The following is a 12,556-nucleotide window of genomic DNA, read 5'->3' as shown; positions in this document are numbered from 1 at the left end:
AGGAAAACAAGGAATATATGCTCTCTCCAGTCCAGTCTGTGTGATGTTAATCCTGACCTAAATAAGGAGAAACTACAGCGACTTAAGCCAAAGAAAGGCAAYTGTACTACCTCAGCAGAGCTCTTTCCCTATTCCTTTCAGAGGCTGTACTCAGGATCTTCCCAGCAYGTTTGTCTCAATTATTTCTGATATATCAGAAAGGAGCATTACATTACTTTGAAGGAAACCTGTGTTCTGAGTAAATGTACTTCAATAAACCCTCAGGTTATTTCAGTTTCTCAATCATGTAACTTCTCTTACCTTGATTAAAAGCTTGATTAGAACATCTGACTCCATCTGGACCAATMCATGTACTTGATAAACAAGCTGTTTCTGAAATTTCCCTCTTGAGCTGACTTATGCTTCAATATTAAAAAGAACAAGATATTAAATGGATGAATATAATTTACCTTGCAGCCTGTATAGAATGTGTCCATTAGATATAGATTTTACACAAAATGCCAACTTTTCCTTGTAACTCCCAATTAACTTGTTTTGTTAACTTATAAATCTAGYTTACTAGATCAGTTTGTAATTTATTCTACTAATCTACCTGGTTTATTAGTGCTTATATTCCTCTGCATAAAATTCTGACTGCTGAAACTCAAATTCCCGAAACCAGGAATTACTTTATGCTCTCTAAACACAGACAACAGGGAAAAAAAAATTAAAATGCGTAGCCTGGCCTTGACCTCTTTGCCCACACATTGTAACTCTTGAAAATGGGATAGCTGACCAAGAATGCACTATTCCTGGGGTGCACACTACAGTGGGTTAAGCAGAGCTGAGCTGATGGATGCATCTGCGATTAGAAAGCTTTGCACTGGAGAGAGMCATGGAGAGCTGGAAGGACTTAGAGGTTTCCTCTTCCCCCGCAGCACAGGCTACACTCAAACCACACCTGAAAGGTGTTTGTCCCACACGTTCTCAAAGCTCTCCTTTGGTAAATATTGGCACCAGTTATTTCAACATTTGCTGCTTAGACTGCCGGTTATCATGCTGACCACAACCATCCTTTCTGTACAGCTCCACTRTTCCTGGACACTTTCTCAATCTCTGTCATCCGGAACAACTGAACTCTCCAAGCAGGTACAACTTCCTTCTCCCASTCTGGAAAGCAGCCGGCATGTTTTGGACACCACCACAGCCTAAACAGTAACAATATGAACTCTGTTCCTGGAACAAAGAGCAGGAGATCTGTGGTATTTGACCCACCTGATCCCCTCTCAGAACTACAAGGAAAAATTAAAATGCAGCCAACATCTAGCGCAAGAAAATTTCTTCCAGACCCCACATTGGCAACCAAAGGGATACAAGATACTTCCCAATCTTGTATTTGCTTTTTACATTATTCCAACTTCCCAAACATTAATGTATTCCAAATTCATAATGGTCAATGAAAAAAAAAATAGAAAACCTGATTACYATGCCCTGCTTTAGAAGCCATATGATTGTGTAACTACCTTATATTAAAGCCTCAAGTTCTATACATATGTCTTTGCTACCAGTAAAGGAATGCACACACAAAAACCAGCACATCTGAGAAACAATTTGAAGTTTGCAGCAATGCCAAAATAACAGAGAGAAACAGCAGAAGAAAGCAGTTTTTTACAATTAAAGTACAAATGGTTGAGCAAGAATAACAAAGCACATAGAATGGAGGTGTAGGACTTGTTTACACAGAGGGTTTTGTACCACTGACTATTCCTGCTCGAAATCAGTGCAYTCAGCAGAGACAGATTTCTCCCTGGTGGCAGCAGGAGGACTGYCCTGCCACACTGCAGGAGTACATGTGCAGTGCTGAGACTTGCTGATGGAAAAAAAACCCAATTCCTTCTTTACCTCCTTCTCCAAGGGATACCAGTGCCTGCTGGAAGAGCTACAAAACACTACTGAAAGCAGTGTTTGGTGTAAATGCGTGAGGATAAGCTATGATAGAAGGGAGTGCTGTCRTACTGGCACAGACAGCCCCATCTGGAGCTGCAGTCTTTCACTATCACTGTTTAAAAGCAAAACCCTACACTAGACTGAGTTKGATTAGTACAAAAGACAAAATCCAGCATCTTAAAATTTCTTTGTTCTTGGTTCCTATTGGATCTCTTAAAGCAGCAAGGGTGCTTATTACTAATCTGTTGGATCTCAAAAGGTTAAGGATATTTTTCTGCTTCTGGAGCACTGACTGATAATCTCACGTTACGTTGAGATGAGCCAAATCTAAATGATCCTAACTRAAGTCTTACAACTGCAGTCATAATTCCCTGTTTCAGTTCCTAAGAACAAGAGAACAGTGAACAAGCTTCTTTTCCACATTTAGTCTTATTACAAGCTTATTAGAGACATCATCACTACCTTCAGCATGTGCATGATCTTAKGAAGTCCAGAACAATTTGATGCTTAATTCCTTTCAGATCTATCCAGTTTCAACATGATGTACTCTTTAAAACTTCTAGCCACACCAAATGAGAAATTGGCACTAAGACCATCCAGCCTGTAGGMTGGATCAGCTTGGCTATTTTTGATTCAGAGACAGACAAAAAAAGCCATGAAATTATCGTGGTTACAGATGTTTCTCCTTAGCAGCAAAAAAAATTGTTTTGTTTTGAAAAATAACATTTTGCAAGCATTTAGTCCTTAAAATAAAAATAAAAAAAAATAAAGGATGTCAGGGTGAGGAAAAAGACTTTTCCTGTGGCAACCAAAACAGCATACATACCAACTTCTGGTACTAAGTGACAACGTTTGCTTTTATAAAGAAAGTGTAAGTTCATGTTATAGCAAACAATACTGAATGAAGTATTGCAAACAAAATAAAATACTAGAATTGGTGACAAGCACAGGAAAGCATGTCTGCTTTTTATATACTTAAACAAGCTGTTTAGAATTGTCCTGATTCCAGCCCAGATCATTGGGAGGGGGTGCAACCAGGACMTTGTGGAATTCAGTACCTTGTGGWRTATCAGGGACATCTTACAGGCCAGGGACAGGGGAAAGGGGCTCTCTTTCTTCTGAGAAGGAMTTAGTGTGGCAGGCATAGGGTCTGCCCATCATTGTTTTTCATTCTAWTGGGCTTCGTGAGCATTTTGAATRTAAACTACCCYTTCTTTGCACATTTTTGTTATTAGYATTGTTKCTGTTACTGYTTGTTTCCTTATCTCAGTGCTGTTTCCAGTAAATTATTCTTACCTCAGCCTGTGATCTCTGCCTTTTGTCTCCCCCTGGAGGGTGGAGAGGAGCAGTTGTGGTTTTTCTTTTTACTGAGAGTATTAAATCAGGGAATACCATTCCTAAACCATGACAAGAGTCCAGTCAGTAATGGCGAGCTAGTCAGTATTTAGTTTGTTTTATGTAACACGTATACGATGCTGCCCACTTGGAAGGAGGAGTTAATCSATTTTACAAATTTATGAATTAGTACAACTAGGAGCTGGCAGTGGCCATTTGCAATGGCTGTGAAATCAAGCTGTCATTTAACCTCAGTCTGAGCAATTCTTTTTCTACTTCTTTGTGGCTGTGTGGTCCTTTGACTTTTCTGCCAGATATGTCCCAATGTGGACATGGGCACTCGTGACAATGGGGACCAGAGGGGACACACTCCTTGCAGGTTCAATGAAATCATCCTTCTCCATTTATTTTCAAAAGCTGTGTCCTTTTACACCCCAAACTTCCCAGTGTAACACCCATTGGCTGTTTGCTCTGCAGGGCCTCCGCCCACAAATGTTCTTATCCAATCACRTCTCTGGTTGGGCGGTGTCCACGGGCTCTGGTTACCCAATCACAGTCTGTCACAAACGGTAGGGTCATGTCAATCACAGGCTGCTCCCTGATCACATGACCTGCAGCCCAAACCTTTCCCAAACTGTGATATTAATCCCTTATTAATTTCCTCTGGATTCCTCATGTGTATTTCTCAAAAAAGATACGTGTGCTGCAAAACCTGTCTTATACTCAAGGATCTCTTCAACTGTTTAACCTCAAATTCCTCAGCCATTCAGCCTCATGTTCCCTGCCTGTTTACTAACACAATAATTGCCATTTTCAATTTTCCAGATTGCAGTGTGTGCTGGGTTACCTATTCGTGTCCCCGTAGAGGAGACTGATCAAATCATGTCCCTCAGCCAAATGGAGCTGAGAATAACAAAGGTTTTTCATCAGCTTCCAGTTCCAGACTTCCAGTTCAAGCACAACCTGTCTCCTATAGACTTACATACCTATCTATTAGGCCTATATACTTTTAAAAGCAAAATTAGGATTTGAAATTGAAGAAGTGTTTGTGTGATACATAGAGCCACCTTTCATGGTCTTCTAMATTTTTAGCTCCCTTTTGCTCCTTTCTCCTCTTTTTCCCCTTATTTTGACATGGCAACAAATGCATCTCAAGATATGCTCATAGTGATCCTCCCTACTTACATTTCTGAGTTGTTTCTCATCTGGCAATTTCTCACACTCAAGACAAGAGTGCAAGGAAMGTAAATATACTGTAATAATTTTAGCACATACCTTCAGGAATTAAGTAAACAGTTCATAATGAGATGTAAGGATGGACCAAAAAAAGAAAGAAAAGTGTCTAAACCCCCTAATGCCATCACTTACCGCAAGAAAATTGCCCTTTTGTCCTGCCCACGTATCCCACATTTGCTCACAAGCAATGAGCAAGGCCTGGATTCATCCAATCCAACTTGAGAGACACAAATGTTGGAACCAGACAACTGTGGCCATCAGAGAGCACCGGTACCTCCAGGAAGATTTGGAGCACATGAAATGCTCTCCACGTGGCCAGCCTGCCCACCAAGGCAGGAGGGGGAGATGCAGCCAGATGGAGTTCTTTGCAGTCTCCCACCTGTGCATGGCAGGGACTCAGGATCTGTGAGTCTTTAACATTTTTCCCCATCAGTACTTAAATTTTCCTACTTTCTGTGTTTCAGAAAGGGTCCACTGTTTCAATTGAAATTCCTTCCCATTTATGCAAATTTGAAGTCCCTGGTCAGTATGAACAGTTAAAGGCTTGTTTCTAACCTGCAAACTTATTGCTTCCCTTCTCTCACGAGGATATTATCAAAGGACTGACACTCAGTTAATGAACAGAGAGAAGTTCCTAAACATCCCAGCCACCCCAGACACCTACAAAGCCTAAAGCTGATTAGATGTTATACTGTAGACACAGACACAGATTGCACAGACACTGCAATCCAAATGGCTGAAGGTATTTTATCAGGTCCTTCTATTTTTCCATACACCCATTTTGATGTCAATGTGAATGAAACCAAAAATGTTTGAAACAGAGCACAGCAGAAGGTGCTTTCACTGTCTGCTTTGCATTCACCAAAAGCAAAGGAAGTTTGCACAAGGGATGACTGCACTGCATTTCAGTGCTGCATATTTTTCATCAGTATAACAGTTACATTTCATTCAAAACTAATGCTCAGGTTTTTATCTTAATTGAGATTAATTTACATTGCTATACAAATGAAGATACGCCCAAAATTAAAAGATATTTAGAAAATATTTCAGTAGACATCTGGAGAAAAATTACAGGAACACACAACCACAGTAATAATACATTTCCCRTGCACAAGGTTTCATCCACTCTGTGGATAGCCATTAAACAGCTTAGATAGCACATTTATGGAAACCTTTAGGCTGAGATTCAGCTGTGTGCAGTTGTGACAAGCTGTCAGATGATCATATCTCAAGCCTTTGTTTCCCTGTATCTCAAAGATTATAAATTTATGRGCAGAACACATCTACAGCAGATGAAGCTGGGAGTAGCTCAGTCTCTACAAAGTTTAGGGCARGTTTTGTTTTTGAAAACTTGACTCTGGGACAGTTCAAACCCAGGTCAATYTTTTGCCAGAACTCCAAAGTCCAAAGGGACTAGAAGGACAGCTAGACTGGAGCCAGTGGCTACACATTTAAAGCAGTAGCCTATCTTCACAGCTAGGTAGAAAGGAAAATAATCCTCTCAAGTGTCCTTTTAAAGTTTTGACAGGTTATATATTAAGTATATATCCATATATCCTTAAATTGTCCACCCTGCCCATGGAAACACTGAGCTTTTGGGACAGAAGCATTAGTCAACGTGATTAAAAAAAAAAAAATAGAAAAAGAAAGATAGTTCTGCCAGATTCTTGGCAAAACATTATCTGCATTGTGATTTCCTCACAGAGAGAAAGGTGATGAATTGAGGAGAAGCAAATGCAGGCCAAGGGGCAGAAGGGCACTTAGAAGACAGCTTCGTCTAATCTATGGGCTGAAGATTAGATATTCAATTCCAGTCAAAGGAATGGTACTCCGGGTTATGTTGTGGGTGTGGAAGATACCGTGATGGGTTCTTTCCAAGTTTAAATGCAAGCTGGTTTATACAAGAYTATTTTTGGTTAAAGTCACTGTGACATAGTTTCTTTCAGCTGCCTCATTATGTGAGTTTATTAAAAAAAAAAAAAAAAAAAAATGTATGGGTGTCTCTCAGATCAAACAGTTTCTTTCCTGCTCTTTTCTGCCAAGTTATAATAAAATAAGGACTGTGACCTGAGCAGGATCTTCTAGAACTAACAGAAAAGGAAAAACAGTCTGAATAAGAGTTCAAGCTACAAAGTTAAGGTAAAAAAAAAAAAAAATTTAAAAAAAAAAAAAAAAAACAGGATTAAGGTAAAAATATATATACAGAAGAGCTCTTTAAGCACCACAACCCTACAAAACACATGCTGTTCTCCCATTTTCAGGTACGAGCTGGCAAGGTGCTAGACTCTCCGTGAACTTTTGGAGTCAGCAAGGCACCACTCAAACAACATAAAATAACTCTTAGAGGAGTTTTCTTAGTGTTTTCTTTATGTCTGGAACTAAATCTTTGCTAGATGATCTTACGTTTAATTCTGTMGTGTCTTCTGACATCCTGGCTCTTACTGGCTTATGCTGATGCATGTTTTGGTTTTTATTCCAGAGAATAATAAGCAATGTTTTTCGTGTGCTTAAGCAGCTTGTGCAAGGTTTCTGTGATGCATCATGAGAAAGCCAAAGGTTTCCCAGTGGTGGAGGAAATGGCTGTCAAACAGAGCACTCCAGCTCCAAATTTTGAAAATWATCGTTGTTACAAACCTGACCTCTTGCAAACAGAAACCTTTGGAAACCTTGGCATTTCCACAGGACTAATGGGAGTCACACATGGGGCTCTGCTCCTCATCCTGCTGGTTTGAAAACTGGATTTTGGTTAAGATATCACATTGCAGTGCTCAACAGCACAAAGCCACAGACCTGCAGTGAGATGGGGGACCAAAGCTGCAGCACAAGGCTGGACAGGGGAAAGGCTCTCCCTAAAGCTGAGAATTCCTGTTTTCCCTACAGACCTTACTCTCTCCTTCAAACGTGGAAGCAAGAAGTGTGAAGTGAGCTTCATCGAGGTGTGTTCCTTCAGCAGATGGTGAGCAAACACAGCTGCCAACAGAAATGCCACCATCCTGCCACTAAGAGGAGCTGAAATTCAGCTGCCATCAACAGCACGGGCATGCTCCAGCGCAGTCCTTTCACCGGGATCCCTCCTCCTCTTCCTCCTACCGAGGTCAGATTACACCTCTGATGTGCAGCAGAAAGTACAACAAGCAGGACTAGGCASAGGAGGAGATGGACTGCCAGAGGAYACACAGGACTTCCWMGGACYAAATGAAATGTKCTTTTAGAGAGGTAAACCTATGGGGAATGTGCATCTRTAGTAGTCTGTGGAGAGCTTTCAGACTTGGCCAAGTTCCTCAACTCACAGTTCTTTACGCTTTTAGCTCCAAAAGTTTACTCTCTCATATTTAAAATATTGTTTTCCTCCTAGTATCAATGGAAGCTGTTGATGCAAGTCAAAGTGATTGCCTTTCCCTGAAAGGGGCTTCAGTGTGCACCAATTTCCCTAAAGGTAGTCATCTGAACATCTAAAAAATGGAAAACTCCTCAGAAATAATTCCTAAAAAATAGTGGAAATAAAGAAAACTTATTCACTAGATGAAGCATTCACTAAAGAAACTTGCAGAGAATATCAAATGTGCACAATTTATTAAAAGTGCAGTAGAAAAGGTCTGAAGGTTTTCTTTCTCCACATTTATTCATAAMATGGTTTGCACTGWAARGGACCTGAAAGATCATCTAGTTCCAATACCCCTGTCATGAGCAGGGACACCTTCCACTAGATCAGGTTTCTCAAAGCCCCATCCAACCTGGACAACACTTCCAAGGATGGGGAGTGCACAGCTTCCCAGGGMAACCTTGTCCAGTGTCTCACCACCTTCAGAGTCCAGAATTATTTCTGTAGTCTGATCTAAACCTCTTCTCTTTCAGTTTGAAGCCATTTCCCCCWGTYCTRTCACTACATGCTTTTGTAAAAGTCCCTCTCCAGCATTTCTGTGGCCCCCTTTAGGTATTGGAAGCTGCTCCAAGGTCTCCCCAGRGCCTTCTCTGCCCCAGGCTGAACARTCCCAAGTCTCTCAGCCTGTCTTTATAGGAGTATTAAGTTCATAATGTTCTTCATAAAATGTGCTTAAGCTATAAACAAAGGATAAAACTGAAAAGCATTAAAATGTTCAAAATATGGGATCCCTTTGCCTATACCCTTTCTTTTCCAATGGCATGACTGTSTCCAAAGACATGTGATACCAAATGGAAACTCCAAAGCCTAGATGTAAAGTGGCCCCATCATGTCTTATCAGGACATTTGAGCTCTCCAATAAATTGCAAATTAATGCAAAAGCACAGCAAAGTACCTGCTAAGTGTCACTAAGCTGATGTAGTATCACTAGAGCAGAACAGCACTCTAGAGCCACTCTTCAGGTAAAATACTTCAAGCACAAAAACCAAACCAAACAAGTAAAAAAATCTTCTCCATTCTCATATACCTACCAGCACTAAATACATACATGCATTTTGGAAATCCACAGGTTTGTTGTACTCTGTTGCACATTGCCAGATTCACTTTTCCATCCAGCAGTTTGTGACCTGCCCTCATTAGCCRCTGTTAATGTTACATAATTAAGAAAACCATAAGCACAGTCTCCAACAGGTTGCTTTTATTTCTAAGGGACAATTTTGGAACTGAATTAAAGAACTGCATTTTGCAGTTGATCAATCTGGATTTTGCAATTGATAAGCCTTTAAATTTAGGGGGGAAAAGGAAGCTGCTAGAAGACCTCTAAACACTGCAAGGAGGATGGACAGAATGAAGGTCAAGATGTTCATATCCAGCAAGTTCTTAATCTGAGGCAAAGAAAGGAGAAAAGAGTGTTCCAAGCATCTTGCCAGTGACATGAATTATTGCATCCTTTCTTACAAAACCTGATACCTCAAAGTAATTTCCATAGAGGAAATAAATCTTTCCTTGTGGTTTAGAGCACTCAGCTAATTAATTTAAAGCTGATCTCTTCTTTCACTCCTCACAGGAGTGGAACCAAGCAGGTAGACAACGGTGTTGGCACACATAGCAGAAAACTCTGTGATGTACTGCASTGGCACTCAGCACTTCAGGTTACATCTAAAAAGCAAGACATAATGGCTTTAATGAACACTTCAAAAGACTTTGCTGAACCAGAGCTCTGCTGAATGTTCATTTCTTAAGTGTCCATCTGCATCCATGTGCGTTGAGATAATTTATAAGTAAATTTAAGTKAAACAGTGGAAATTCATGCTGAGCAACAACAACACACAAAACAACAAATCACAGGCACAGAACATAATCTGGCAGCTGTAATAGTAATTGAATTTTCTGCTTGACTCCTCAACAAGAAGCAAGGATGAAAGCAATATCATGTTTTAATTTTATCTTCCAGGCAACAAAACGGGGTCAACAGGTCGGTGATAACCTATTAAAAGCTGTGAGGATATTACTTCCCTAGCCCAGGTATAGAGTTACACAGCTTTTTGTCATGATTAAGATCTGGACAGAGTAAGAGATCATAAAATGTATTAAAAGCTACCTGCCAAGATGCAGGAAGGTCACACATCAAGAGTTACCTGCAAAAAACCCTAAACTGGGATMATTTTGGGGTTAGTGGGTTGGACAGTCAGCTGTCAGCCTGCCTGAAATTGCTTGAGCTTGAAGTCCTCCTACTGTTGAAATTATTTTTCTCTTTCCTTCTTTTCTTCTTGACCCTTAATCTTATTCTTGTTCTTGCTATGAGTAGCCTAGAGTTTAACAAATTCACCAGGCGGCCATACTAAACATGGGTGATATTTCTTGAGAGGAGAAAAGCCATGGTCAAAATCCAGCCAGGCTTCAAGAGCTGGTCCACAGGGTGCTGCTGACAGAGAAACAGGGTCTGGCAGAGGGAGAATCCCAGCAGCCATTCCCAGGCATCAGAAGCTCAACACCTGCATGTCTGCTCCCAGGCAGGGAGGACTAAAGGTATATTGTGCCATAAAATCAGGATCACAACAATCTCCTATGTAGGTACTCTGTGGACTGTGCAAAACTTTATTAGTGATATTTTTAGCAATAGCTGTAACAATATCCATCTTTTTCCAAAGGATTTAGAGAGGTCTAATATTTAAGGTGTTGGAATTCAGAGGGAATGAGTTTAATTTGAAGTAGCAAAAAAATCTGGTTTATTTGCTACAGRATCCAAATATCTTGCATTATATTCTATTTAATTCCAATCCTGCACTGAAACTAAAAATAGACATACGTGATTTTATTGTTTTTTCTCCCTACTTCTATTTTTGCTAAGGAAAAGATAAACTGTGATATTTGCTTTCAAGTAAAATAAGCACTTCACACTGCATGTGTGTGGCAGTAAAGGTAAAGCCAAGAGAGTATTCCCTGTGCTGGAAATGAAAGGTGGCACAGTATACTCTTTGTTTTTGTTGTAATATAAACCACAAGCTTTGGCCAGTCATCAAGAAAAAAAAYGGTACCTACAGAGCAAGTTTCACCTTTAGAATTAATCCAATGGTCTACGTGAAAATAAAGTGAAGTTTCCTGAAAATCTTTGRCTCCAGAGTACAATAAATTCCCCTGGTAACATTATGCTAGGTAGAATGAAACTTGAAAAACCAAATAATTTCTTGAGAAACATAATCTACAAGCTTTCAACTCAGTTTATCCACTGTAAACTGTGTTTTGTTAATGCCACAAAATATACGAGAAACAAAATTTCCCCTGAGCCTCATGTGCAGTGGAATGAAAATGTTTCTGCTTATCTGTACCACACTGAGAGCCAAAATCTCATTGGACCCAGGCAGAAGTTATGTTGTTAATAATTTTAACTAACTTTTCCCTCCGGTAACACTAAGAGAAGATAGAAGGAGACAGAATCCACTGCTCTTTTCAGAAAACATCCTCTACTGAGTGTTAAAAGAGCAAAGCTTACCGTACAATAGAAACTGAAGTGAATCCACTTCCCCCTATCCATGCAGCTGTTCATTACACARTACTTTGATTTCAGCAATGAATTTGGCTTCAGAAGGTTTGACCTTTTCCCTGCCCACCTAATCTCACCTTTCTGCCACAAACTTTCATCTTCTTTGTGTGTAACTGCAACTCTTTGGGGACCTGTACTATGAGATGGTCCACAAAAAGGATTTGGGTGGAAACCCAATGTCTTCTCCAGTTTCCCCAGCTAAACTTGTGGTAAAGCAAATATATCAGAGAGCCTGCACACAAGAAATGTTGTCCATTTTCCCAACCAAAGTATAGCTAAATGTGGAAAATGCCATGACCTTTAGTTTCTGCATTGCTAGAGGGGTACAAAAGAAATTCAGAGATCAATGAAAGCGATTGGGCAATTACTTTAGAAAGTATTTATCTGTAGTATAAAAGTAGCAAAAAGTGGATTGGAATTCAGAATACCAGGAATTTATTTCTAGCTCTCTAATTGATCTCCAGGTCAAATACAAAGAAGGGTATTTAGGCTAGAAGAAGTGAAGATCCTGATACTTTCACATCGCTATTAAAACATCATCATAGTGGGCAATAAAAATAAATTAACGACATGAAAATGAAAGCGACTACTTTTAGATGGACACAAGGTAAAAGCTTCTGTCATGCCAGAAGGTGTAAAGCAAAGGTAGCTGCGGCTGAAGGTCACCTCCATTTTGCAATTGGGAACAAACAGTGATTACATCTTTTCAAATGTTTAATCTGTAAGCACCAAGGAACAGGGGCACAGTCTAGCAATGCTTGCAGCAACAATAGAGAGCTCGAGCCAACCCCAGAAAGAGAGGACAGCCTATTTAAGAGCTTCTCTGCTTTTTCCTCCACTTTGAAGTATCCTCTTCTATCCAGCACCAACACAGAAAATTATCTTATTAACAGCTAATTAGCAAACAGTAGATGCTTTGTCTGTTCTCCATAATTTAGAACAAACCAACTCTGTTGTATTTAAGTGATTTCTAGATCTAAAGTGTGAAGGCTTCCCTACCCACTGATCTGATAACTGTACATATCCCAGCTTTCCCCCTTCTCAGTCCCCCTTCTCTGATACTCCCTCAGCAAAAACACTGAAAGAGACAAACCTAAACCCCTGCATCTACTTCCTCCCACACCCACACAGCA

At 40.1% G+C, this 12,556-nt stretch overlaps 1 pseudogene; it reads right to left on the bottom strand.

Annotated features, from left to right (window-relative positions):
- LOC130572964 (H(+)/Cl(-) exchange transporter 6-like) overlaps positions 1-12,556 on the bottom strand; it is a 122,359-nt pseudogene that overhangs the window by 107,998 nt on the left and 1,805 nt on the right.

The sequence above is a fragment of the Malurus melanocephalus genome, unplaced genomic scaffold (genome assembly GCF_030028575.1).
Source record: "Malurus melanocephalus ecotype Western Australia unplaced genomic scaffold, MMel_1.1 scaffold_46, whole genome shotgun sequence".
NCBI lineage: Eukaryota > Metazoa > Chordata > Aves > Passeriformes > Maluridae > Malurus > Malurus melanocephalus.
This window is presented reverse-complemented; position numbering and strand designations above follow the sequence as displayed.